Raw genomic sequence first — 27,760 nt, forward strand, 5'->3', positions numbered from 1 at the left:
TACACTGAATTTGGGCAAAACTGGGAGCTGTGGTGTGTTCTACACTTAAGCCCCCCACCGGCCATTCAAGTAATTATTACATTTCAATGTTCCGTTCATCAGTTCATCATCATTTCTCCCATCAGGGAGGATAACCCAGAGAGATTTAAGACCTAACCTCTAAAAACAAAAGACATGCATAGGTACCTCTCAGGTGTCCTGGGGCAGGAGTAGGGTGTACTGCTCTAACTTGTAATACCTTTTTTAAAAACAGTACCACTCACTTATGCACAGAGTTTACGTTTGAACTGAGATGCCTGCAGTGGATCTGTTTAAACTATACAAATATGGTGCCAATTTTTAACGTATTATTATCTTTTGAAATGCAAAGGGAGTAGAAATGAGAACTCCACAATTATCTTTTTGAATACATGTAATATAAAGCACAAAATGCTGGAATTTCTTTATCCCTGGATATTGGTAATTGAAGGAAAATTGGGGGGCAGGGGGGAATTTTCTCCTTCAATTCGCAGCTCTGCACAAAAGATTTTGCAGTACAGCCAAAGATAATGTAGGCTGCATAAATATTCATGGTCAAAAGGAAAAAGGGATGTATGGCAGGCTGCATAATGCCCCCCACAAAGACATTCATGTCTTAATGCCTGGAACCTGTGAATGTTATCAAATATGGCAAGGACTCTGCCAATGTGATAAACTTAAGGATCTTGAGATGGAGAAATTATCCTACATTATCTGGATGAAACCAACATAATCCCCAGTGTCCTTAAAGGAGGGAGGCCAAGGGAGACTGACTCCAGAGGAAAAGGTGGGATGAGGGTGGGAACAGACGCGGGAGTGATGTGTTTTGAAAATGGACCACAAGCCAAGGAATGCACGCAGACACTAGAAGCTGAAAAAGACAAAGAAACAGATTCTTCCTAGGAGACTCCAGGAGGAATGGGCCTGGCTGGCACCTTGATTTCAGCCCCCTAAGACTCATTTTGGACTTCTGACCTCCAGGACTGTTAAGAGAAGAAATTTGTTTGTTTAAGTCTGTGGCAATTTGCTACAGTGGCAACAGTAAACTGTAGTATGATTGTTTGAGTCCAAATTGCTTGATCACAAAGCTAGTTGAGAAAGAATTCTTTTTTTTTTTTTTTTATTTGACAGAGAGAGACACAGCGAGAGAGGGAACACAAGCAGGGGGAGTGGGAGAGGGAGAAGAAGGCTTCCCGCCAAGCAGGGAGCCCTATGCGGGGCTCGATCCCAGGACCCCGGGATTATGACCTGAGCCAAAGGCAGATGCTTAACCAACTGAGCCACCCAGGTGCCCTGAGAAAGAACAAATTCTTATACTCAAACATGTAGCCTTCTAAATCTGACCTAGTAGGTGCTGTGTGGCTTTTCTCTTTGCAGAAGTGACAGCTTTGGTTCCATTTCAGACCAAGACCCTCCCATCATTATCATATTCAAGAGGTTAAGTAGGGATCCGCATGCTACTTTTATTCTATTATAAAAGCATGTTTTCTTGACTCTTACTGTGTGGTTAGTTCTTAGATATAATTCTTATTACATATTAGGATTCAAAATATCTTTTGGGGCTTGTCTGGGTGGCTCAGTCAGTTAAGCATCCAACTCTTGATTTTGGCCCAGGTCATGATCTCAGGTCCTGGGATTGAGTCCTCATTGGGCTCCCTGATCAGCCAGGAGTCAGCTTGAGCTTCTCTCCCTCTGCCCCTCCCCACCACTCATGTGTGCTCTCTCTCTCTCTCTAAAATAAATAAATCTTTTAAGAATATATCTTTTGGAATCGACTCCACTCCAATTTTAAAATAGGAATAAAAAACACAGCAATTCATCACACCAAACTTTAAAGAATACAATTTGCCTATGATCTACTCTGTGTCTCAGGCTGTATTTGTTGGCTGATTAATATACACAGAAATTTGAAGAACTCAAAATTAATTAACTTTATTAATTGTATACCCATTGCTTTCTCTCCACTTCTAGAAACTGTTTCAGTGATAACAATCAATAAAGAGATGCCTCACTTGAGAGAATGGGTAAACATGTTAGTTATCCCAACTTACTCAGGACCTTAAACAATGATTTATTCTGGAAACATCTGAAGCATTTATAAACAGAATAATATAGAAGCAAAAGAGAATAGTCCCATATTTGCTTAATAAGAATAATATGTAACAGCTTGAAATTCTAAGAAAGGACAGAGAAAATAAATTCAAGTAACTTTGTAGCAGAATGCTTTCATTATATACTTTGAGTGGCGTGTCTTCTAGTGATTATAAAAAACTACAAGAAATGGTTACTCTTACTTGCTAGTCCTGGCTGGTGGTGGCAGCACTGATGTTGAAATTCAGATGCTCTTTTATGTGTCTGCAGGTAGCATAAAGCAAATGCCTAAACATACACTTCCTCTTGGCAACCCAGGTTTTCAACATGGGAAAAGGGAGATATAAATGCAGAATTAGGGAAATGTGAGGAATGGCCCAGTGATGGTGGATTTGAATGGGCGAGTATCAGTATGAATTAATACCTTTTTTCTTACATTTATGTCCTAGACCTATCTACAGAAAAGGTCTAGAAACGAGGACACCACATCAGCAAAGAGCACACGTGGTACCCAGATCTTGATTTCTAAGTACCATTCCCACAAAAAGGAACCAGGTTCCAGAAGAAATTCTGGGTCCCAAATTTGTGGCAATGAAAGCACAACGTGAATCTGGAAATTATACTGTCCCTTTAAAAATAGAGAGATCTTAAGATTTTCACCTAATTGACCAAACTTGGGGTTACCCAAGGAGGGATAACCGAATTATACCTGCTTCTTGAAGCAATTAAATAAGTGCACAACATCACTTCTGGACAAAGGTGTTCAACCTGAATCTAATAATTAGGAAACAAGGAGACAAACGCAGAACGTGGGACACAGGTCATGACTACTAGTCCAGAGTCCGGAAAGAAAGGACAGTTTCCTGAAAAACAGAACGTGGCAAAAGCTCTATTCTTGACCAGCAGAGACTGAAGAAGCATAATCAAAAGAAATGCATGAACACTAACTGGGCAGGGAGGGCATAAAAAGACATTTTTGGACAACTGAAAAAAATGTGTAAAGGAACTGTACACTAGATAATATTGTTGAATAAATGTCAATTTTCTGCAGGGTGATGCTGGCATTATGGTTAAGAGGAGACTGTCTTTATTCTTAGGAAATGCCTTAAGTATTTATTTGGGGATAAATTTCATGGTATCTGCAACTTATGTTCAAATGGCTCTACATGGGAAAAACTGTATGTAATGATGATCAGTCTGGGTGAATGAAAAGGAGGAATAAGATTCACTGAATTGTTCTTCCCATTTTTCTGTAGGCTTAAACATTTTCAAAATATAAAAAGTTGGAAAAAATTCCAAGGAAAGGGAATTTTAAATGTCTTCAAAACCATCATGTCATTATTTTGCCCTAAATTGATTTCTGCTAATTACTATGTCTGTCTGCTTGAAGATATCTATGGTAGTAGTAGCAGTAATAGCAGTTGTATTAAAGAATCAAAGAAAGTGGGGCGCCTGGGTGGCCCAGTCCAATAAGTGGCCAACTCTTGATTTCAGCTCAGGTCACAATCTCAGGGTCTCTAGTTGAGCCCCTTCATCAGGCTCCACACTCAGCGGGGAGTCTGCTTTATTCTCTCTCTCCCTCTCCCTCTGCCCCTCCTCCAACTCACACTTGCATGCTCTCTCTCTCACTCTAAAGTAAATAAATAAAATCTTTTATTAAAAAAGAATCAAAGGAAGAGTAGTTTACAGATTATAAGTGATTTTAAAATAATAATTAAATAGGTTATAGCCAGTTTAGAATAACGTGGCATATTTATAAATAATAATAGCCAAAGCCACCATGCTAAATACTTTCCATGTATTATCTCACTTACTCTCATAATGCTTGAGATAGGTACTATCATCATTCCCACCTTATAGCTGCAGAAGTTCAGGCTTAAAATGGTCACATAGCTACTATATTATCAGGGCTGTGATTTGAACCCAGGTAATCTGACCCAACTTTTTCAAATGTATAAACTTGCATTCATGAAAAGAGGAAATCAGTCATCAGGAAACAAAAGATTTGCACACATTTTGAGAGGATGAATGTAACCATAAGAACATGCAACCAGAAAAGAACAGAATGCAGAATGCCTAGAAAAATACACAATCTGAAAACAAACAAACAAACAAAAAAGAGCTACCAGTATTTAAAAATATGGTTGCTAAGTAAAAACATCAATAAGAGAGTTAGAAGTTAAAATTATGGAAATCTCTCGGAACACAGAGCAAAAGGACAAAGAGATGAAAAATGAAAGAGAAGATAAAAAGACAGAGGATTAATCTAGGAAGCCTAACATCTGACTAATAGAAGTTCTAAAGACCATAGAAAAGTGAGGAAAGGAAGGAAAAGAAGCAATTATCAAAGAAATAATATAAGAACACTTGCCAGAGCAGAAGAGAGACATGTGTTTAGACTTCAAGATTGTGCTGGTTGTCACTGCATTGCCTCTCAGCCACCCATCCACCCCATTTCCCTCCTTGATGATCCCGGAGCTGGACGTGGGAAAGGTTTCTCCTTTGCCAGCTGACATCTGGCAGGAGGAAGGGGCTTCTCTGTGAGGTGTGCTCTTGCCAGGAGATACACACCAATGAGTCTCGGCCTGAGCACCTTGAACGTGGATCCCAGAGAGTCTGGCAGGCTCCCTGCAGGCAGCTTCCCACAAGGTGTGACAGCAGCATGCCTGTGAGTGTTCCCAAGTGAGAACTTGTAGGCAGGCACCCAGCAAGGCTGGTGGGCACCCTGGTGGCGGGGGTGGGGTGGGGTGGGGGGAAGGCTTCCTAGAGAGTTGCACTGCCACATCAGCAGGCAGTATCCCACTCAGGCCTGCATGCAGCACCTCACCCACCTGCTCTGGTACCCGTGGACCGACCATAAGGCATGCCCTCTCCAAGAGATGACTCTCAGCTTTGGGGATAGGCGAGGGGCAGTCACTTCCAAATCTGATCCTACATCAGACCTAGAGGAAGCAGCTGCTCCCTATGTCTGCCATTCCTGTATTCTTTACTGGCCCTCTTTTCCCCTTAGTAGCTAATCCCCCGCTAGCCCCTTAGTAGTTAATCCCTAACTGCTAGCTGATAGTTCTTTACACTTCCCCTGCCCAAATTCCTGTTTGATTTTTGTCTCCTGCATAGAACCTGATACACCCACTGACTATGAAATACAATAAATGAGAAAAGACTCATACCCAGACACTTGACTATGAAATTGCAGAATATTAAGGAATGAAGAAAAAGAGAGAAATGCTAGGAGCTTCCAAAAAGGAAAAAAGAATCAGTCAAAAAGATGTTTTAAAAAAAAATGAGACCAGCATGTGACTTATCACATCAGCAACTATAGGGCAAAATTTTTGATATTTAGAGAAAAAAAATATTTCAAACCTATAAATCCATACCAATCATAGTGAAGAACATTTTCAACCATACAAGACTCAGAAAATTTACTTCAATCCAAGGAAGTCATGTGAGATTATATTCCACCAAAATGAGAGTAAAAAAATAAGAAAGGGGAAATGTAGCATACAAGAATGATAGGACAAAGCCTAGAATTCCAGGAAAATGAGCAGGAGAAGATCTAGGAAGCAATGAGAAAATCAATGAGTGGGCTCCAGAAAGGATATCTTCAAGACGACTGCATTTATTTCAAGGAACAGACAAATGAGTTGAAACCTAGAGATTATTAGAGATACAGTAAAGGAGACATGGGTCTTCCCTCAGAGGGGAGGAAAAAAAGTCAGATCAATAAAAACTCAAGAACAACTGCCAACAACAAAATATAAGACATGATCCAAATGTGCCATGATTCTGAGCACTTGGTGAAACTTAACAGAGGAACCCGTTTGAAATCAACATTAGAAATGTCCTCCTTTGAGTGATGCTACAGTTGTGATATTGGAATTACGGGGAGGGAAGTTACAATTACAGCACACTACTTGGCTCTGCCACAGACAGTATTTACATGAACACACTCATTGGCTTGTAACCTTGAGACTCAACCTATGGACAAAGCAAAGCAAATTGTGCCAGTTAGAAAAGGCAAATGTTATCAACTTCAACTCTTAAAAGTAAAGACATAGCTGAGAAAGTTGAAAGAAGGACAAGTGGAAAAAAAAGAGGCAGACAGAAGAGTAGGAGTACTTATACCCAAATCTCACAAAATTTAAGATAAAAGGTGGTAAGCAGGTGGAACAAAATATAGAGACTTATGAATATTACAATTGCAATAGTAACGAATAGAGTTCATACAGTGATAAAACTAAGTTACACATGCTTCTGTGTGTCTGTGTGTGTGTGTGTGTGTGCTTCATCTATCATAGCAGAGAGTCAACAGATAAAACCCAAAGCAGATACATCAAAACAGCTGAGAAAATATGTTATTAGAGTTGCAGAAGTAATAACCACTAATAGAATTAACAGGAACCATTAAAAATGTCTTGCCTCTGGAAAATAAGACTTTTTTTTTTCATTATCAGTGCTTCTCTACCACCCGATTTTTTTCAGCCATGTTCATCCATCACTGTGATATTTAGAAGTGCCAGAGTTGGCAGACTTTTTTCTGCAAATAACCGATGGCAAATATTTTAGGCATTGTGGGCCATAGCGGTCTCTGGCAGCTACATAACTCTGCCATTGTAATGTAAACAATCTGTAAATGGATGGGTGTGACTGTCCCAGTAAAACTTTATTTACCCAAACAGGTGGCAAGCCACCTCAGCCTTCAGGCTGTAGTTTGCTGAACCCTGATTTAGTCCAGTGTTTCCCAACCTACATACTACAGGATACTCCAATATATTTAAGAGTATTCCTCCAAAAAAAGGGAGAGAGATTCCAGGATCAAAGGCTTTAGAAAATGTGAGGTTAAATAAGCCTAAATTGTCTTCTTTACTCCAGGACCACAGCCCCGAATGTGCTGATGAGCTTTGAATACCCAACATGGAAGTAATCTAGAGAACACATTACTCCAACTTGTCTGAATACCACTGGAGGAGGATCAAAGGCCACTGGTGTTCAGTGGAACAGTCTAGGAAACAGTATCATAATCAAATTCCTACCTTGTAAAGATGAATAAATAAGACTGGGTAAGTGGCATGTGACTTGCCCAGGGCTACTTGACTAGATGGTGTCAGAATGGGACTAGGGCCAGCCAGCACAGGGTGCTTGCTGCCTCTCCACAAGGCTGACCAGTGAGGTGCCTAAGGAAGAAATCAGCGCAAAGCTAATAACATCTCTATCCTGAGTGACCTCAGGGGACACACTTCAAAACAATGTAATTACATCAATGCAACAATACTTAAACCTCAAAAAGCTGAAGACTTTGGAGCTAGATTTTATTATTTTCTCTACAAACATCATGATGTGAGCTGAAGTATATGATGAGTCTCATTCACTATGAATCTGTCTCCTCATCTCTAACATGGGGGTAGGGGAGTAGAAACAATAGAAAATAGAAAGGAAAAAAAATAAACTTTTTTCTCAACTTTTTTGTGATTCCAGCACATGATTTGGTGGTACTAAGCATACTTTATGTGTTATCACTTATAAGTAACAAGTTCCTGTTGATTAAGCTCTATCTGAGCGTACAGCACCGTACAAAGCACACAGCATGTGCGTGGGAGATAAAAGCAAGCTGAGGAGGGTCAGGGATAAAAGAAAATGCCTGGGGAAACCTAATTTATGTGAAGATAGTACTGAAATAGGAAACAGAGCAACCTACTTCCAAACTGAGATGTTCAGGATATAAACTGAAAAAAAAAAAAAGGAGAAATGCAGCATTTAGCCAAGTGGTCCTGGCAAGGTGGCTCCAACAGAATTGGGTATACCTGCTCTGAAAACAACATCCTGGTTCATGAGGTGGTTTCTGACTCTTAAAATGTCATATGTCATTTTCTTTTAATTCACAAATCAAGCATCTCATTTTCTTCACGTTTTTCAGGTGTACTTTCATAGCCTGTGATTACTAACAGGGATGGAGTTGTAAAAACATTCTTAGCCGACCTAGCTAAGGGGAAGCTTCCCCCAAACTCTCAACTAATGGTGAGAAAATGCAACCTGTTTCTTCCAGAACCATGGGAATGCTACCCCTGCTGACAGCATTTCCATCCAACTACTTCCAGGTCAGATTGCTCTAGAGGTCATAGGTTAGTAGCCCATGGGAAGAGGAAGAGCAATTGCAGCTGACCTACACACCTCACCTTGGCCCTGTCCCAATAATACAACCCACAGACCGTCCCTGAGATCACAATTCCTACTCTGAGACTTGTGCTAATGGCCTCACATGGTGGGAGGTTGTCCAACCCTTGAGGCATGGTCATCAAATCCTTTAGAGACCACTAATTATCCAAGACTTCCTTGGCTACACTCCTAAAATTCCTGGTGCTTGGGGCCAGACAAGGAGGAAGCAGCCGCAGGGCAAGAAAGGTGAGAGCCCACGTAGGTGTTGATACAAGGTCCCTAGATTTAAATGCAAATCAGCCTCTGGCCTGCCCTGCCCAGTACAGTCTGTTTAAAATGGGGCAAGAGCAACTGAGGAACTGAACATTTTAATTAATTTCATTTTAAAAAGTTGAAGTGGTATAAAACGTTTCTGCATTAAGCACAAATGTACTGCTTTAATAGGATTACATTTCACTTTAAGTGCTCTATTGCCTAAGATGGTATTGGTCTATTGCCATGTGTGAGTCTACACATAAGCATATCGCTGATCTATGTGGTGTTAAGAAGATGATTGATGAATCAATTTAAATGATTTTTTTTCTACACACTCATATACACTGTAATGTGTCTATGTGAATATTTTATACAGACAGCACAAGTTACAGTGATAATTATGTAACTCCTAATTGGTAAGTAAATCAAAATATGTGTTTTAATTAAATATATAATTTATCTTTCTAGCTTATAAAGTAAATATGATCAAATTTTCAAATTTAAAACAAAGTCTTACCGTTGATATAAAATCAAGTGGAGATACAAAAGCTAGCACTATAATTAGAACAGTAAGGGAAAAAAGGGACTGGAAGAAATAAAAAATGTCATGATCAATACCAATTGCAATTTGCTGTGACAGAGAAAAATGAAAAAGCTGTTTATTGCATCAAACAAAGATGATAAAGCAGTCAATTTAGCAGATAATTAAGCAGATTATTAAAGGACAATTTCAGCAAAGACACAGGGAATGTGATATAAAATTTCCTTTCAACAGTCAAAAAGGGATCAGTGAAATTAGTCTCCTGAAATCAGAATTAAATGACCAATAAAAAAATTTTTAATGATTTTTAACAAAATCTGAGCTTATAACTTTGGCCAGCTATAAAACACCTCAGATTCTTGAACAATAACAACAAAACACACACACACACACATATATGGAGAGATAGTTAAAAAAATGTATTCAGTTATGGAAATTCTGTTAGAAAATTATGAGGAAAAGATAAAAAAAATGCTGCACAAAAAATGAAAGATTTTAAATTAAGCAACTAAATAATTGCCCATAGAATACAAGATCTTTCTAATAACATCAAAGATAAATAAATTAAAAAATTTTTTAAATCACAAGAAGATTTCTGTAGCTGTAGATGAGTCGTGCAATGTAAGAGACATTGCCAAATTAGTACTTTGGGTGCATTTTTGTCTTAAAAGACTTCCAACTTATAAACAATGTTGCCAATTCATAGCTGAAAAAAACTGAACTCATGGCATAGATACTTTTGAATCTTTTCCATCTCTCAAAGAAGAATTTTCACTAGATATGAAAACATAAAGCTTCTATCATAATAGTGCTCCAGCTAAGTTGGGTCAAAAATCCAGACTTACTAACCTTTTAAAATAGGAGACTGGTATTTTTCTCTTAGTGCTTCATTTTACTGTTTGATATAAATTTGTAGCTGGTTTTCTAAAGCACAGCCTATGAAAACTGTCATGGGTATCACTGGTAAAATTGTTTAGTATATACATATAAATGTTATGAATTACCATCAGTTTATAGAATTGCTGAAAGAAATGGAAAATAATTAATGCAATAATCATGTGTTCTCTGCAAGCAGATCTTTGATTGGACTGGAAAAGTTTTACTAAGATTTACCCTGTAGTTAACTCCAGTTCGAGATTTTCTTTTAACAAAAAAATCTTGCCAAATACTCAATAAAGACAAAAAAAAAGCAGTGTGATTTTTGTTTTCTCAGAGATATGACACTGCATATCTACAAGCTAAATTGGAAGCTCCAATAAAAGAAAAATCTTATTTATGACCTTGCCAAACAAGTATGAAAATGTAAATCAAAACTGATACTTTTCATAAATCAAAAATAATGTTTTATGCATTTTCTAACTTGCATCAACATGCAGAAGATCTAATTGAAATCAAAAGCATTATATAAATTGTCTTCAAAATCCACAAGAAAAACTTAAAGAACACTTTATGGAGTTTTTTAAATTTAGAGTTCATTTTTAATTTTTATTATATCCCTTTGAATTTAATGTTAACAATTTTGAGCTGGCATAAGAGTTAATATATTTATATAACTTAAACAGACACAGCTTTAGAACTGATAAGCCTTTGTTTCAAAAAATGATATCAATTTTTCTAAAAAACATTAACTAGTTTTGTCAATTAAAATGGCAAATATTAAAGGAAAATGGTTTTTGGCACTTGATGCAGTTATTGGAAGACTTAAGTATGTTTGGGACTTTGTTACACAAATCTACTTTTTCAACTATGAATTTTATGAAATCTAAATACAGACCAAGTATTTCAGATGAAAATGTAGTGTCTGAATTTAAATCTGCTATAACTCTAATATACCCACCAAATTTTAAGACTTAGTGCAATAAAAAAGTCTCATAAATATTTTTATATTGATTACATGTTGAAATGATAGCATTTGGGGTTGAAAGGGTTAAAGAAAATATATTACTGAAATTAACTTCCCCTAGTTTCTTTTAATTTTTTCAATGTGACTACCAGAAAATTTAAAATTAGATATGTGGCTCACATTATATTTCTGTTGAATAGTTAGAGACTCTGACTACTCAAGTAGTCTTTTCCCAGAAGCATCAATATCATTAGAAAATTTCTTAAAAACACAGACTCTCAGGCCCCAGCTGAAACCTACTGAATAGAATCGGAATTTTATTAAAAATTCCAGGTTTGGCCAAGATGCAGTAATAGGAAACAGATTTGTGTTTTGCCTGAAACAATAAAAGAAAGAAAGAAGAAAAAACATGTGAAACAATGGTTTTCAGGAGATAGGACATCAGAAAGTAAATGAGGCAAACCTATGATTGTCTCACCTTATTGTCTTAAGAGATTTCCTTTTGCAAGACATAGGAGAGGAGGACAGAGGAAGGGCCCAATGACTTTCTGAGTTGAGTATACAGAGCTGAGAGTCTTGGAAGACAAAGAGTTTGGAGGACAGAAGGGAGCTGTACACAGAGAGAACTTCAGAATCCTCAGAGTCACCCCTGAGTACTCAGCTGAGTATTGATTCAGTGCACGTGTGAGCAAACTACCTGTGGCTAGGGGAAAAAATACCAGAAAGGATTAGAGGTAACAATGACTGGTGCTCACAAAGGGCCAAGAACAGTACCTGTTTCCACCAAACAGACTAGAAAACCTCATAATTCAGAGGCATTTGGTACTCAGGAAGATCTTGCCTCTGTAATGGGGAATAATTAGCCCTAGACTGAGCATTGTTTCAGTCCCACGTAACAAGAATTATAAAGCAAGACATAAAAGAATCAACTGTCTCTGTCTAATTTAGCTATGTCCCAAAACAAAACTCAAGAACATTTGTATTAATACAAAAATATCCAGCACCCAAGAAGATAACAATATCTAGCATTCAATCAAAAATTTCCAGGCATGCAAAGATGCAGGAAAATTCAACCCCTAATGAGGAGAAATGTCCATCAATTGAAACTGACCCAGGATTAAGACAGATATTAGAATTAGCAGACAAGGATTGGTATTCACAATTTTAAGTAGAGACATGGATATATAAAAACACAAATCCTTGTAGAAATGAAATCTACAACGTGTGAGAGGAACAACACTAGATGGAATTAATGACAGACGGATATCACATACAAAAAAATTAGTGAACTTGAAGACATAGCAACAGAAACATCCAAAATAAAAAATAAAATATAAGAAAAGAATTTTAAAAAAAACCACCCAGAACATGAAATTAGCTGTGGAGACAGCTCAAGCAACTTAATGTATATGTAGTTGGAGCCTTACGGGGTAGAGAGGGGACAGAAAATAATATTTGAAGAAAAATTACTAAAAATATTCCAAACCTAATAAAAACATAAACTCAAAAAAACAAGGAGCTTGACTAACCCCAGGCACAAGAAACATGAAGAAAAATACACCAAGACACAGCATAATCAAATTGCTCAAAACCAGCAATGAAAAAGAAATCTTAAAAGCAACTGGAGAAAAAGAACGCATCAAAGAGGAATGAAGATAAGGATAACAGCAGATTTTATGTCAAAAACAGTGCAAATGTCAGGACAGTGAAGCAACATCTTTAAAGAATTGAAAAAAAGAACACTGCCAATCTAGAATTCTATACCCAGCAAAACTATCTCTCAAAAAATAAAGGCAAATAAGGATTTTTATCAGATATATAAAAGCGAAAAGAGCTCAGCAGCAGCATTCCTGCATAAAAAGAAATGTTAAAGGAAGCCATTTTGAGCAGAAAAAAAAAGACATCCCATAGAAATATGGATAACAAAGGTGTGAAGAGCACTGGAAATAGCAATTACTTAACATTTTTTTCATTATTTAAATATCTTTAAAACAGAAGTGACTTCTAAAACAAAAATAATAGCAATTTATGTGGAGTTAATTACAATATGTAGAAGTAAAATGCATGACAACGGTAATATACAGCCAAGATGGAAGCATACTATTGTAAGGTTCCTACATGTGAAGGGGTTTAACATCATTAAGGGTAGACTGTGGTAAGTTAAAGATGTAGACTGTAAACCCTAAAGCAACCATTAGAATAACAAAATGGAGAGATATAGTTTGGTAACCCATTTAAGGAGAGGAAATGGAAACATGAAAAATATTCAAATAATCCAAGAGAAGGCAGCAAACATGCAAAGAGAATAAAGAATGGGATAAATAGACCCTGCTATCTGTTTCCTTTATCATCTTGAGTAGAACATTTTTCTTTGTGAGCCTTAATTTTCTCATATATACAAGATAAGAAGGCAAGCTCTGTTCATCTTACAGAGTGTAAAAAGAATTAAAAGGAGATGCGTGTGAAACCAGAAAACGTACATAAGTGCAAAGTATTATTTTCAATGATCGAGGTAATTGGAGGGGGTATAGCTGTTAGACATTGAGCAACTAGTTTTTTCTCCTTTTTAGACATATGTACTCAATATGGTGTGAGCAACCACGAGTTTTTAAAACTCAAAAATTTCCCTTCCCTATCCTTTCTGGGATTACTCAAGCAGATGTGCTGGAAAGCTTAGGTTTGCATCAGGAGTGTTCATACTGATTAGTCAGTGTGGTGGAAAAGGTAGGAAAAGCATGTGTTATTGAGCAGGTGTTCTGTGTTAGGCCTATCCCAGAAAGGATAGGGAAGGGAATATCTTCAACAGCAAAGCATGCCAGTATCTCTATTCTGATCACTGAAAATTCTGAGACACCATTCAACTAGCTAATACTTTTCCTTCTAACCCTCAGTGAAGAGTTTTATTTATATTGGTAATTTACATTCTTCCAACGGCTATTGCCTTACATCTCAGAATAGATTAACAGAGAAAGGTTGAGTTGGACACCTTTATAACAAAGCTTCAAATTATGGCAAATATATCAGAAAGCAAATATGACTAATCTAATTTTTTAAATCCCATTGGAAAATCTCTATCACTTGTTACTGACTGAAATCAAGAGTGGTAAAAACAGGGACAGAAGTCAGAAGACCTGGCTTTCAAGCCAGACCCTGCTATCTGTTTCCTTTATCATCTTGAGTAGAACATTTTTCTTTGTGAGCCTTAATTTTCTCATATATACCAGAAAGATAAGAAGGCAAGCTCTGTTCATCTTACGAGTGTAAAAAGAATTAAAAGGAGATGCGTGTGAAACCATAAAACGTACATAAGTGCAAAGTATTATTTTCAATGATCGAGGTAATTGGAGGGGGTATAGCTGTTAAACATTGAGCAACTAGTTTTTTCTCCTTTTTAGACGTATGCACTCAATATGGTGTGAGCAACCATGAGTTTTTAAAACTCAAAAATTTCCCAAATTACTACTTAAAAGTTTTCTCTGCAAGTAATAAAGAAATGTAGCAACAAGAAAAAGTCTGAGTAACTTATCCAAGACTATATCATGAAGCCCTAGGAGTTAAGAAATTTTGGCTTAACACTGACCCAAACTTCCCCCTGCAAAAAAAAAAAAAAAAAAAAACCTTACTAGAAAGTTAAGAAAAGAGTGGCAACGTTATACTTAATAAAGCTAGAAAGAAACAAACAGTGGCTGTGGCCTTTGGAAGATGCACACATTAAAACAACAACCACAATCAGTGTTTTCCAATGAGCTGGCCACAAATCTGGAATAATCAATGTCTTAGGCAAAAAGCAGGCAAATGTTTGAATAGATCCTCCAAGCCCCACATGGACTGAGGGCACTAAAAACTCCAGCCCTAAATTGTAGTTAATTCTTAAATTAATTCTTAATTCTTAAAATTTTACTACATTAGCATCAAGCTGCTCTTCTGGAATCCTCTGTTATACAGGTGACCTTCATTGTGATTAACTACCATGGAGTTATCGGCTCAGTGCACTGGAAAGTAAGTGTGACCTTAGAGTTGGAAGATCCATATTTAAATCTCAATCCTGTCACCCACTACATAAATGATTTTGCCCAGTCATTGTACCTCCATGAATCTCAAAACTCTTCCACAAAATGCAAATAACACTACTTACCTCACGTGCTGGTTGTGATTACATGACATTAGTTATGTGAAAGTGTCTAGCACAGTGTCCTGCCCATAACAGTGCTCAGAAATATTTATAAACTTGAATAAGCACCTCTTCCATTAAATGACGATTATTCACAATGAGTCTTTTTCGTAGTATTTTAACTGAAATGTCCAAGTACTCACTGTTAAGAAGGCTTTTCTCTTAGTAAGAGCTGTATGTCCTACCAGACTATGAATGATACTTCAGGGAATAATAATCAGAATCATAAAAATCCTAGAGAAAAACATCTTGAGAGGGAAAAATTCTGTCATACTATGTAATCTTTTCATCTTTTAACTGTCTCCACTTTCCTGTCCATACTGAAACTAAAACATTAAATCACAGGCAGGTGTCCTCAGGTTTACCACACTTGGCAATGATCACTAACTTGGTAAGCCCAACCACAGTGGAGGCAACTCTCCCACAGCTCATTAACTCTCCCCAGTTGTCCCAAGAATTGATAACAATGGGGAAACCATTTGGAAAATACAAGATGAAACAGAAAAGCCATTCTTAGGTAACAATCAGGAATCCCTGTGAACTTGGCAATCAAAGAGGATAAAAAGCTTGGAGGAGAAAAAGGTGTGGGTGATGATAATGTAAACATAGCACTGAACTTTTGAAAGCCAACTTCTAGCTGAAATGGGAAGTGATTGAGAAGAACAGGTGTATTGGAGACCACAGTTATGCAGGTAGGAAATAGGAGTGGGTTTATCAATGTTACTAGTTCTAAAATGAGATAAGATGCTACTATTTGAACCTAGAACCAATCAGTATCTGTGTTCAGAATGAAAGTGGGTTTTCCATAATAAGTTTGCAATTTCCTCTAAGGTGTGTGTGTGTGTGTGTGTGTGTGTGTGTGTGTGTGTGTGTGTGTGTGTGTGTGTGTGTGTGTGTGTGTGTGTTAAGAAGCCTAGACGCTAGAGATGGAACTAATTTGTTCAGGGAAAAAACAACAACACAGCACTTTCACTGCCTGCTATAACGAGCTTGTGTTTTCTTCCAACACTCTGAGAACCAAGTGCAGCAAAAAATGCCACGCAATGAAAACTTTTAGTTTTTTAAATAAAGTGATGAGGAAGTTTTTTTTAAAAAACACAAACACACACATATGTTGGGTTTACATAAATAATCAACCAAAACATTTTTCTACCATATAACTTTCTTGTCAAGCATATGTTTTTCTTTTTCCTGGAAACTCAATGTCAGAAGTATATGATGATGATGACTGTTTTTCAATAGATAATTGGATAATTCTGGGGTCAGAATGAAAAAAATATATAAATCCTATCTTATATCAAATTCATTTTTAGGAACAGGGTGGAAATAGTCTAACATTGTTTGAAGTAAGTTGTCTCTGTACTTGAGCTCGTGGTCTATCAATTTTTCCAGGAATGTAAGTTCTTAACCTTATTCTTAGAGCTTTTGGACTTAAAATCCAATGGACTAAAAATTGCAGTCTTTTTTTTTTTTAAAGCATGTTTACTTCCAAATATTCAGGCATGAAATTTCCTCATTCTGGTACACAGTTTAAGGACAGAGTTCTATCTTTCTACTTGCACTGCTATCAAGAGCTACACCTGAAACAGGACATATAGACATAGCCCTAAAGCAGAGTGTGCTTGTTAACATTTCTTCTTGAGCCCCAGAGTGAATCACTCTAAAGAAGGCTGCCCATTGTCCTCAGAGACTCTCTCTAGAAGAAGGCAGTATCCAACTTCCCCTTTGAGCTTCCTTTTCTTAAAGAGTGGTAGATTACCTCCACCTGCCCAGCCGGTATTCTTACAATCACACCTGAGTTTTGTCAGAAACACAGACTTGTCATCCTTAAAAGGCAGAAAAGGGGAGATAAAGCCAGGTAGCCTACATCCTGCCGGATGTGAAGACGAGACTCCTGAGAGCCTGTCGGTGTGCACTGATATGCTTCTGCTTCATGAGGAAATTACTCTTTCCTTCAACAGGCCTGAAATAGAACCACTTTCCTCACCCAAACACAGCTGAGAACAGCAAGGCAGAAACCAGAGGCTGTTGGCTGCAATGCCCAGCACCAAGAAGAAGTGGAGAGCCATGGGGTACAGTCCCTCCTGGGTGACAAGCCTGGCAACCAGTTTCTGCAAAGCTTGGCAGAAGGAAAAGAAAGCCTCTTTAGAAATACAGTTGGCAAAACACTGAATATAAAGGATACTCTAAGCAACTGCATAATTACAGACTCAGAGTAACTGTCTAAACTGGATCCCTATAGTATATCCTTTGTATGTCAGTGGAGTAGTCTAGACCCCCCTGCACATCCTCCTTTAACAAAACAGCTCTCTAGCCTTCCTTCTTCCTTCACAGCAGTGATGGAGATGGATGGAGGGGGAAAAGTAAACCCAGGAAGATACGTCCTCTCATTTATTGCCTAAGGTTTATGACTTTGGATCTGAGTTCAAACCCAGATATTACTACTTACTATCTTACCTCATTTGAGGTACTTAACCCCCAGGGTTTCAACATATAAGACTGTGCCGATGACGAGAGGTACGGCATGTCAAGCCCTCAGCGCAGGGCCTGGCACATGGTGTACCCAATCCACAACCCTCCTATCAGCAGGAGCCCCACCCCCACCACTGCATCTTCTGTGTCTCCGTTAAGCCTGGAACATGCATCCATCACAACACCTCTGACACTTTCCTATGCTTTTGCGCTGACAATGCATTTCCAGATTGTAAGCCCTGTGAGGGCAGTGTTCACACTATATTCTCAGTACTGAGCATGTGCACATACACGCATAAGCTTGCATGCACACACACATGGGCATGTGCACGCACACACACACACACACACACACACACACACACCACTATGAGGTTAACAAATGTTTGCAGGACAAACAAGTGAATGAATGAACAGGTTGCTGGGTTACTTTCATTGTTTATTACTATGTAATTCCAGTTTTGATGGAATGTTGTTATAGATGTTGTTATAGATGGCTAACCTGTCTAGGTTAACTGAACCTGCTGACCACATGTGGATTCCAACTAAATCAGCATCCCTCGGTCTGAGTGAACTACAGTCTGTACTAACACAAACTCCTATCCCAGTGCCATAAACAGATTCCCATATCTAACTCCCCTAGATTAGATTTCCATCACTGTGCTCCTTTCTAATTGGGGAGTTCTAGAACCAAACTCCATTTTGGCACAGGTAAGCATCCTTTCACTTTTTTCAGAATTTTAAAAAAGGAGAGCAAGAAGAAATGTTAATGAAGTCGTTAGCATACACACACACACACACACACACACACACACACACACACACACAATTTCAGAGAAAACGCAGTGAGCAAGTACCCGGTGGGAGGACTCCAGAGCTCATGGCAAACACTGCCAAGCAAAGGCTGCACCAGCCACGGATGTTATCCCTGAAGCTCTGGCTCAAGGCAGGGCAAGAACATCCTTTCCCACCACCTCCCAACAGCCAACCCGCTCCTTTCCTCACTCTGAGGATACCCCTCCTCATTCATAGCTTTATAGAGAAAACTAAAGGTTCCTAAATCCAGGATCTCCTCAGACTTACTCTCCAGTATCTTTTCATGGACATAGAATCACTGCTTGGCAATACCCCTGAGGAACCTCTAGAACAAGAGGCCCAGCACAGTCTTAATACACCCATGACTTACGCACAAGCCACACTGGCCACAAAGCACAAAATACCTTCCAAGATCTTTCAGAAATATAATTTGGAAAAAAAAAAAGTAAACATTAATTCTGCTCTGTATAGGAACAATTTCCATTTGCAAGGGAAAGGTTACCCAAAAACAAGCCCATGTTTCAGTTACTTTCAAGGTCCTGCCATGTGAAAGAAAAGCCAAAATAAATTTCAAACCGTTTTCCCCAAAATTCTAGCCTTTGAAATACCCTGACTTGACCAGTTTCAAAACTGGTGTTTCCAAGTTTCAGTTCCAAAGAACCATTTTTTTTTTAAGATTTTATTTGTTTATCTGACAGAGAGAGACAGAGAGAGAGAGGGAACACAAGCAGGGGGTGTGAGAGAGGGAGAAGGCTTCCTGCCGAGCAGGGAGCCCGATGTGGGGCTCGATCCCAGGACCCCTGGGATCATGATCTGAGCCAAAGGCAGATGCTTAACGACTGAGCCACCCAGGGGCCCCAAACCATTTTTTTTTTTAAGGCAAAGTTTCCTCTGAATAAAATCTGCAGTCGAGTATATTTAATGTGATTATTATACCTGACACAGGTGACAGCCAAACGGGACTGGCTCACGACAGAGGCAGAAAGAAGAGTCTGCAAATGGTAAAGAGCAAACGAGGAAGAAAGAATCTACCTCTCAAGAAGCACTGTCAAAAAAGGGAAGGAAGAACTGTAACTTCGAACATTGCTTAGAGAGTAAATCCTAAAAGTTCTCATCACGAGGAAAAACAATTCTGCAGCTACATGCGGTGATGGATGTTGACTAGACTTACTGTGGTCATCCTTTAATCTATCCAAATACTGAATCATTATGCCATATGCCTGAAACTAAGGTAGTGTTGTATGTCAATTTTATCTAAATAAAAAATTGAGAGGGGGAGGGAAAAAGAAAAAGAACAGAAGACAGCAAGAAAAGGCAGGGCAGCCCTGAGAGAGACAAAGACACAAAAACCCGCACTGGAAGCCGGGGGCAGGGCAGACACAAAGAGGCAGCGTGCAGAGGAGGGGCCAAAACAGGGCGGTCTGATCAGCAGGAGAAGCTGACAGCAGTCATCAGAAAGGATAGCCTACCCCGTGTTGAGCAGGCTGGATGGTGGGAGAAAGCAATTAAATACCAATGACAGATGGAGATAAGGGTATCCAAGGCAAACTGTCCCTAAGACACTTGAAACCGAGGGCTGCCGGGAGGTGGCTGGGCAGCCGCAACGAAGGGAGCAGGAGGGGTAGCATGTCAAAGAGGAGACACAGGGTCCCAGAATGAGAAGAAAGCTGCCAAAGTCTGGGGGCCGGAGGAAGAGCTACTAGGATCTGCGTGGGGAGCAGCCCTGTGGCTGCACAAGAAATGCTAGAAAAGTCCTGACCAAAGGAGACACCCTCCACAGCTCAGCAGCTTCTTCCTCCTCCGGGGAGAGAGTTGTTTCTAACCTCTCCGGAGCCCAGTGCCGAAGGGGCAACATGGTCCCCGTGACCAAGGGCTGCTGGCTCATCGTCCAACAGTCCCCTGGTGGAAAAGACCAGACAGGTTAAAACGGCATCCACCCATCCCAGTGGATGTATCTGGAATCCACTGGGCAGGGTTTAGCACTCCACACCATCAAACAGGAGTAACCACTTGGACAGAGTCATCTTCTGAAAGGAGCGGGGCTGGTTGAAGACAGATAATGGGTCCAACAGCCACGTCGGGCCTCTCTGTGTGGTTGTGTACGCGTGCATGTGGGTACGTGCGTGCCCGTGTGACAGGGAAGAGGGATGCGTGTGTCAGAAAGCTGGCAACTGCACTTGAGAGCCAAGACTGAAAACTGCAATATAAGAACAATTATAACATGCAGCAAAATGTAATGAGGAAGAGAGTCGCCCCAGGGAAAGAACCCAGTGAATAGCCCAATGAGGACCATGTCAGTGGGGACACACACAATGAAGCCTCAGGAAGGGGGCGGCTCTGCCTCTAGCTTGGTACAAGTTCATCCTTCCAAGACTCAGCCAGTGAGAGCTCGGAGCTGTGAGTTGGGAGATTTTTCCATTCCAATCCCAGCCCAGGCAAGGCCCTCGACGGCTGAGCCTCAGTTTCCTCTTGTACAATACAGAGCCGCCTGGCCATCAGCCCTGAGAACCAAACAGAGCTCTTGAAAAATCTCAGCGTAAATGGCAGTAAAACCAACTGAAAGCTGAAACACTGCACAGTTCGAGTACTGCTGTGAAAAAGGGATCAAGTAAGAGATACGTGGACGTGTAGATGGAGCACAGAGGGGATTAAGGGCTTAGAACCACAGGTCTAACTCAGCAACTATGAGTTGCCCAGGGACCTGAAGCAGCAGTGGTTTCCAGTGCAAGAGCCCCTAAGAGGTAGAAGAGCTTCAGGCTGGGTTTTATACATGTCCAAGTGAATATGGCTTATTTTATAACCTTTTATAGAACAAAGGGATTGCAGCTGACTGATCCTAATAAAGGGCTGTGATTTATGCTGCTACTCCTAAAGAGTATTTATTCACTTCCATGCACAGTGATGAGGAGGGCAGAAGGCTTCTGAGTCCCAGGCAGGAGTCAGGGCACAGGGAGGCTCTCTCCACACACACAAGGTCTTGTCTCTCTAGTACATGCACCCCACATGTGATAAACCACAGAATGCCCAGTCCATCTTCCTGCACACAGATTCCCCTTCTTGGGTTTTAAATGGTGCATCACCTTGGTACTCTGGCTTATCTGAGCTGCCATGATTACAACACCAACATGATTACACAAAAGGTGCTGTCTCCTACCACAGCCCACATAGGGCACGGGTTTAGTCTGTTGTTTCTGAACTGTGAATCCAGCCAGGGCTGGGCTCAAGCCCTTCTTCATCTTTATAGGTTCTCCAGGCCTGCCACATTGTAAACACTCAACAAAAGATTTGCTGAATTAAACCAAAGAGCCAGATCATCTTGGATAAGTAACAACTTGTGGGAAACTCAAGTTTTGTCATGGATAAGATAAGGGATGTGGGCAAAACACCATCCGGCTCTGGCAAACGCAAAATAACCCAATATTCTGAAAACAAAAAAAGCACTGTCTGAATACACATTGTCTTTTTTATATACTTCATGCAAAAGAAGTATGTATGTAATTAAACCTGATTCATATGTCTAATTCCAAATACATTTTTAATATTAGACCCATCCCTTTGTTAGTCAATGAAACACAAAAGCTGTGTGGGTTTTAAGTATAAAAAAAACTATACATACTGGTTATCCCTGAAAAAATTTCTTCAAAAAAAATGTTAATTCTGACATTTCCTTTTAAACGTTCTCCCCTGAAAGCCTGTATCTAGAATAACACTGACCTAACAGAAACAAGACTATTGACAATGGCTACAGTTTAACAAAGGCATCCGGATTTTTACCTTCCTTGGTTACTGCACAAAAGCAGCAAATGTAAGTACAGTTGCCCCAGCAGCTGGTAAGTTCTCTCCCATATGCAAAGAAGTTGTGAAACAGCTGGGGAATGCAAGATGCTTTTGAACAAGCTGCTATGTGATCCAAAATAACACGCTGCCTGTTCATCTTCTGTACAATAGAAAGGACAGCCCAGGGCAGGTCTGGCGCATGCCCTGCAGCTGCTTCTTTCTTTGCAGCAGGGACCCAACAAGTGGCTACAAATGGAGTAAGATGCACAAAAGCGGAAACCTTGCTCCCAACCCTTTGCATGCTGTCACACGGTTTCGCGTGCAGCTCATTTTCCAGGGTGGGAGAAAGCTGCATTTTATACCCAAATGTAAAACCTCTCTGATGCTTTAAATGGCAACCCCTCCCTGTATTCCAGACCCATGCACTTCTTGATGACAACTTTCCCAGTTAGGGTGGTGTTTGATGACATAATAGGGTTTCTGGTGCTTTTGTTCATGACCGATTGTTTAAAAGATAAACGCACAAGAAAAATCCACAGCTACACACTAGCAATGTTAAAGAGGTCTTTCCAAAACAACCTGTCATAAAAAAGGATTTCTCCACTTGTATTTGCTAAGTTTAGAGCTTTTGGGCTTTATAACATAGGAACTAGCTCTACTGGTTGTTCACTAGTTGTTCAGCCTGAGCATGGCCTTACTTCTTTGTATCAGCTTCCAAGTTATAGTCCAGCCATTTTCAGATCATGCATCGTTTACCATATTTACGCAAATATTTTTGAAATGGCATCTCAAACCCTCCTCCCTTCCCCACCAATCTGGTGGCTCACCTTTAAACAGACTCCAGAAAAATATCCTATTTTCCAGAGAAATGTTCCCTCTTGCCAAGACTGGGCCAGCACAAGTTTCAAAGAAGCGGATATTTTTCTTCAGTGTTATAAAGGGCGACTGAATGAGCAAAGAGAATAGCTTCCTTTGCTCCAGTGTGTCTGGTTTTGCATTTGTTTTTTTCTTTAAGTCCTGTCATCCTAGCCATTAGGATACTGGCTTCAAATTTAAAGGAAAGATAAATGGCTAGAGGACTGACCACAAAATTATACAGTGGTAAAATTAGGAAGAAAGCCCTACAGTTCCGGAGCCCCTTGTAAATTCCTTGGGCAACTAGACAGAGTTTTCCATCACTACCAACCCCACCCCCCAACCGCTGATTCCAAAAGAGGAATCACTCACTGCATTGCATGGCAGTATTAACTAAGAAGAATAGCAAGTTCAAGGCAAATATCAATGAACTATTTTACCTCTTTGGAGGAGACAAGGAAAGAGAGAAAGAATCTGTTCTTAAACATCATGGTTATTACTTAACATTTGTTGAATAGCTACCATGTGCTAGACTCTGTGCTACTAAGTACTTTATATGGATTATCAAATTTAACCCTCATAGCTTCAAAGCAGGAGGTGCTATTATTATCCCTGTCTTAGAAGAGGAAAACAAAGTTCAGAGGGGCTGAGCAACTTGCCCAATACTGCAGAGCTATAAATGGTGGAGGTGGCATTTCAAGCCTGCCATTGTGATTTCAGATGCTTGCCCTTAATCATCATGCCTCGCTGTCTCCCCAACTGGCATTGCCCTGGGACGTTCTGAGTCACAGACTGTCATTCCAGAGTTTAAAACAACATCTTTCTTAAAGGCAATGCATTTTAAGAACATTCAAGACAATACCAGCAGCCCCTATTACAAACTTGAGCTCAGAGATGCATAAATGTATACAGATAAAATCATGTTGTTGGATGCTGAGAAGGCATTTGAGTTTTAACTCATGAGGCAGTTAATTAAGGTTGGCCATATTTCCAAGGCAGACTTAATGTTACACACATATCCAGCACAGTGGCCAAGTCACACCACTTAAACAGGGGAGGCACTGCAGCTCCTTGCAACAGGGAAGGCAAACAGATTCATGCCATGTGGAGCTTCCACCTCAGGCCCACCTGCCTCATGAGACACCACAAAATGCAGAGGAGAGCTATTTCTCACTCTCTTCGGAGTTGTCAGAAAATTCTAAGGATTTCTGGAAGAAGCGTTAGAAACCTTAAACTTAAAGAGTTGGTTTAGTTTTGGTGCTGGCCCTAACAAGAGTCAGCAAGTTGTAGAAAGTCCGCCTAACCCTAATGCCTACCACCACCAAACCCCAACCTGGGCTTACAGCACATACCCTGACTCTTTAATCAGCAATCAATAAACAACTCTTCAATATCAGCCTTTGCCAAAGACACTGGGAGGAGCAAACAGTACTCTAGAGCAAGCCAGATTCTTTAAGCTTCAGTTTACTCATCTGTAAATTAAAAATAACCGCCTCGGAGGAGGAAAATGGTGAAGATCCTTCCAAAGTGTGTGTGAAGAGTCTCTCATCCACTAGGCACTTTATAAAAACCAGTTCCTGCCCTTTCCTAACTACAGAAGGGAGTGGAGGCAGACAAGAAAGCATGTGAATTCTATCCATTGATTACTGGGCGATATGGTTTCACATCGGAGCAGAGTGCCCTGGGTTTTTCTTCAGCAGCACCTACTCGTCTCGTGTCCAGAGCCCCGAACGTCTGGTGCGCGGTGGAGATGTTGCCCAGGCCACTTCAGGGACAAGACTTGTGCACAGGCTGGGTTTGCCTAAGTTCCCACAACCTCCGGGAAAACAAGGAGCCCTCTTAACCCCTATTGCACGAGGAACTTCCTGGTGCAATAAACTGTCAGACTTCACTAGAGCTGTAATGCCTTCGCCAGAAGCGCTTAACCCCGCACCTGACCCAGACTGCGGCCTGGACTGGAGCCTCCCTGCCGCTCGCTCACAGTAATGCAATTACCCCCTTCTGGAGCTCGGCTCAGGGTGCAGGCGGCTGCCGGCGGTCCCCGGGGGCCTAAACCACTCCCTTCCGGGAGCCCGCACGCCACCCGAATCTGCAGGGAGGGGCGTGGACTGGCAGGCTGGCCGGGCGCGCCGCGCGGGGACTTCAAACCCGCGCGGGCCCTGCGGAGGCGCGACCCTGGCACCGGAGGAGGGGCGCGGGAGCCACGGCAGCCCTCGCCACTCACCCGTGCAGTCGGGAGAGGAAACGGGCAGTGTCGCAGTTCTGAACACTCGCGTGCACCCCACCCCCCGGGTCGCCCCCCTTCCCCGCCCCTCCTCCCAGGGTAACGGGCCACGGAGCTAACTTCCCCAAACTCCGCAGAGGGAAATCCTGCCCCGGCCCGCACCTCGCGGCGGGCGCGCGCCACGGCGCGCGGGGGACGGAAGTGGGTGGGAGCAGTGGCCGCGCCGCGCCTTTGTTACTGCTCCGGGACCTCGCGGGCCGCCGGGAGCACCCCATCGCAGCAGCCCGCCAATCGGCCGCCTGCTCCCAGGTTCCCGTCGCCGCCCCGGGCAGGACCGCCCAGAGCCAGAGTAAAAGTGGCCCCACCTCCGACCCCCGAGAACGGCGCGCAGCGGCGTGTCCTAGTGTCTGCCGGCCTTAGTCTACGCTGCCGTTCCCTGCCCTGGGGCCACCGCGCGGAGGGACGTTCCTTACCTTCCTGAGCTTTCCCCAGACCTCTGGGTGGCAGAATCGCCGCTTCCCGGCGGACAGCGGCTTGGCAGCCCCTGCTTCTCAACAGCGCCACGGCCACTCCCTGCCTCCTTTCACAGAGCGAAGATCGGGTCCCCCCCTCGGGATGATTCACTATGCTCCTTACCTGGAGCCTCGAACAAGTCCCCTCCCCTCCGCCGGCCCGCGCAGCGATCGGGAGCTGGCGCCCTCTGCCGGGCCACCAGCGGGAGCACCCGCGGGACTGAGCGAGGAGCAGGACACAGGGTCGGAACCTGGAGCCCACCCGAGCGCAGGACCCCCGCACCTACCACCGACGGTCATCCCTTCCCGAGCAGTGGCCAGCGCGCTGGGGCCATCCTGGCCGCCGTGCCAGTGCTGAGGCCAGACCCCAGGGGAAGAGGACCAGAGCTGTCCTCGCGCCCCCGGGCCACTGGGCGCGCCCGGAGTCCCCCACTTGCGGGCCAGCCGGTGCAGCCCCGCCCCCAGGGATGTCCCAAAGAAACCACCATGAATCGCGTCTGCACGTCTAGTTTTAAAACACTGGAAAAGCAGTTTTACTGAGGGAAAAAGAAAGTTTGTGTCTTGTATCTCAGTAGCCTTCTCCTGCTCGAATTAAAGAGGCGGAGGGGAGGGCGGTGGCCCGTCACACACACACCCTCCCCCGGGTCCTAGGACTAGGAAGCGGCTTGGGGTGAGCTCCAGGCGTATCCGCAGCCCCGGGTCACCGGGGCTCTTGGGTGCCGGTGGAGCCCTGGGTCTGGCTTGGGGCTGGAGGCCGGGGCCGCCGTGTCACTCACCCGGCCTGGAGGAGTGGCTGTCCGAATGACTCGCGCTTTCGCCAGAGTAAACACACTAGCAGCAGGTGAGCCTATCCCCTTCGCCACCCCCCAACCGGTCCTGAGTGAAACTTTGCAGGGCGACTAAGAGGAGGGGCAGGGGAAACCTACACGCGAGGGCCCGCGTCCTACCACGGGGCGCCTGCACACTCACACCCCAACTTCCCAGCCCCACTCACCCGTTCTGCTCGCCTGCCGCGGTCGCCCACCTGCCGGGCGCCCCCCCCCCCCGCACAAAGTTCCCCGCAGCGAAGGTGGCGGTCGCTCCTCAGCGGCGCGGGGCGGGGAGGCGCACACTGGCGCGGGACCTCGGTGACGGCGGCACCGTCCCCACACTAGCTGGCTCTCGGCGAAGGGCCCGGCAGACTCGCCGCCGCAGCCGGAGCAGAGCAAGTTGAGAGGCAGGTCAGGGCCGACCGGGAGCCTCGGTTCCCGAGTGCGGGTGCGCGAGTCCCGGCGCGGCAGGCGGGCGCCGGGTATTACTTGTAGGGCCCCCGGGTGTCGGCCGCCGGGCGCTCTGAGTGGCTCGGACGGCGCGCCAGGCCGGCGGGGCGGCGCGACCCACCCCCTCGGCGCGCTCCCGCCCTGGCCCGGCCCGGGGACGCGCGCAAGCGCACACGCCTCTCGGCGCCGGGGCTCACCGCGCTATAGCTCGCCTCCGGCCGTGCCGCCCGGGGGCCGGTGGGGCGCCGCTTTCCTTTAGAGACCCGGAGCGACCGCTCTGAGTTTGAGCAGTTCGCGGGATAAAACCCACCAACGCGTGCGAACGTTGCAGTCGGTCGAGCTCTGGGCCAGTTGTCAAGGAGACCGCCCTTGCCAGCCCCGTCACAACTGTGAAGTCTCCCGGCCCCCTCCCCCCGCCCAAAGGCGCATCTGGACAGGGGACCGTGCCCTATCTCAGTGGTTCTCACACTTGACACTTCAGCCAATCACAGTCACCCGAGATTTGTTAAAACACGGCTTGTTTTTGCCTCCCCCCTCTCCCTCCCCTTCTCCCCTTTCTGACTCTTTTAGTCTAACGAGGGCCCGAGAATGTGCGTTTCTAGGGGATGCTGAGGCGGTTGAGAACATCAGATCAGTTAAAGCTTGTAAAGTAGTTGGTAATCTGCAAGGCAGTAGATACATTTATACTTGTTAAATCCACTTGTGTGATTTATCTGTTTCAGTAGCTAGTGTTCACATTGCATTTCGTTCCAACCCCGGCTTCTTTTCCTCCA

At 42.7% G+C, this 27,760-nt stretch overlaps 1 protein-coding gene across 3 annotated transcripts in view; it reads right to left on the minus strand.

The window, feature by feature from the left end:
* Window positions 1-27,041, minus strand: part of SVIL (supervillin) — a 229,754-nt gene extending 202,713 nt beyond the window's left edge. For 2 of the 3 annotated variants that reach the window (XM_027593384.2, XM_027593388.2), the window contains exon 1: window positions 26,723-27,041. The gene's annotated coding sequence lies outside the window, so the exon portion shown is untranslated. Of the gene's footprint in view, window positions 1-25,689; window positions 25,835-26,722 lie in introns of those variants that run through there. The other variant, XM_027593385.2, reaches the window with a different exon arrangement.
* Window positions 27,042-27,760: the final 719 nt, after the last annotated feature.

The sequence above is a fragment of the Zalophus californianus genome, chromosome 9, assembly GCF_009762305.2.
Source record: "Zalophus californianus isolate mZalCal1 chromosome 9, mZalCal1.pri.v2, whole genome shotgun sequence".
Classification (NCBI taxonomy): domain Eukaryota; kingdom Metazoa; phylum Chordata; class Mammalia; order Carnivora; family Otariidae; genus Zalophus; species Zalophus californianus.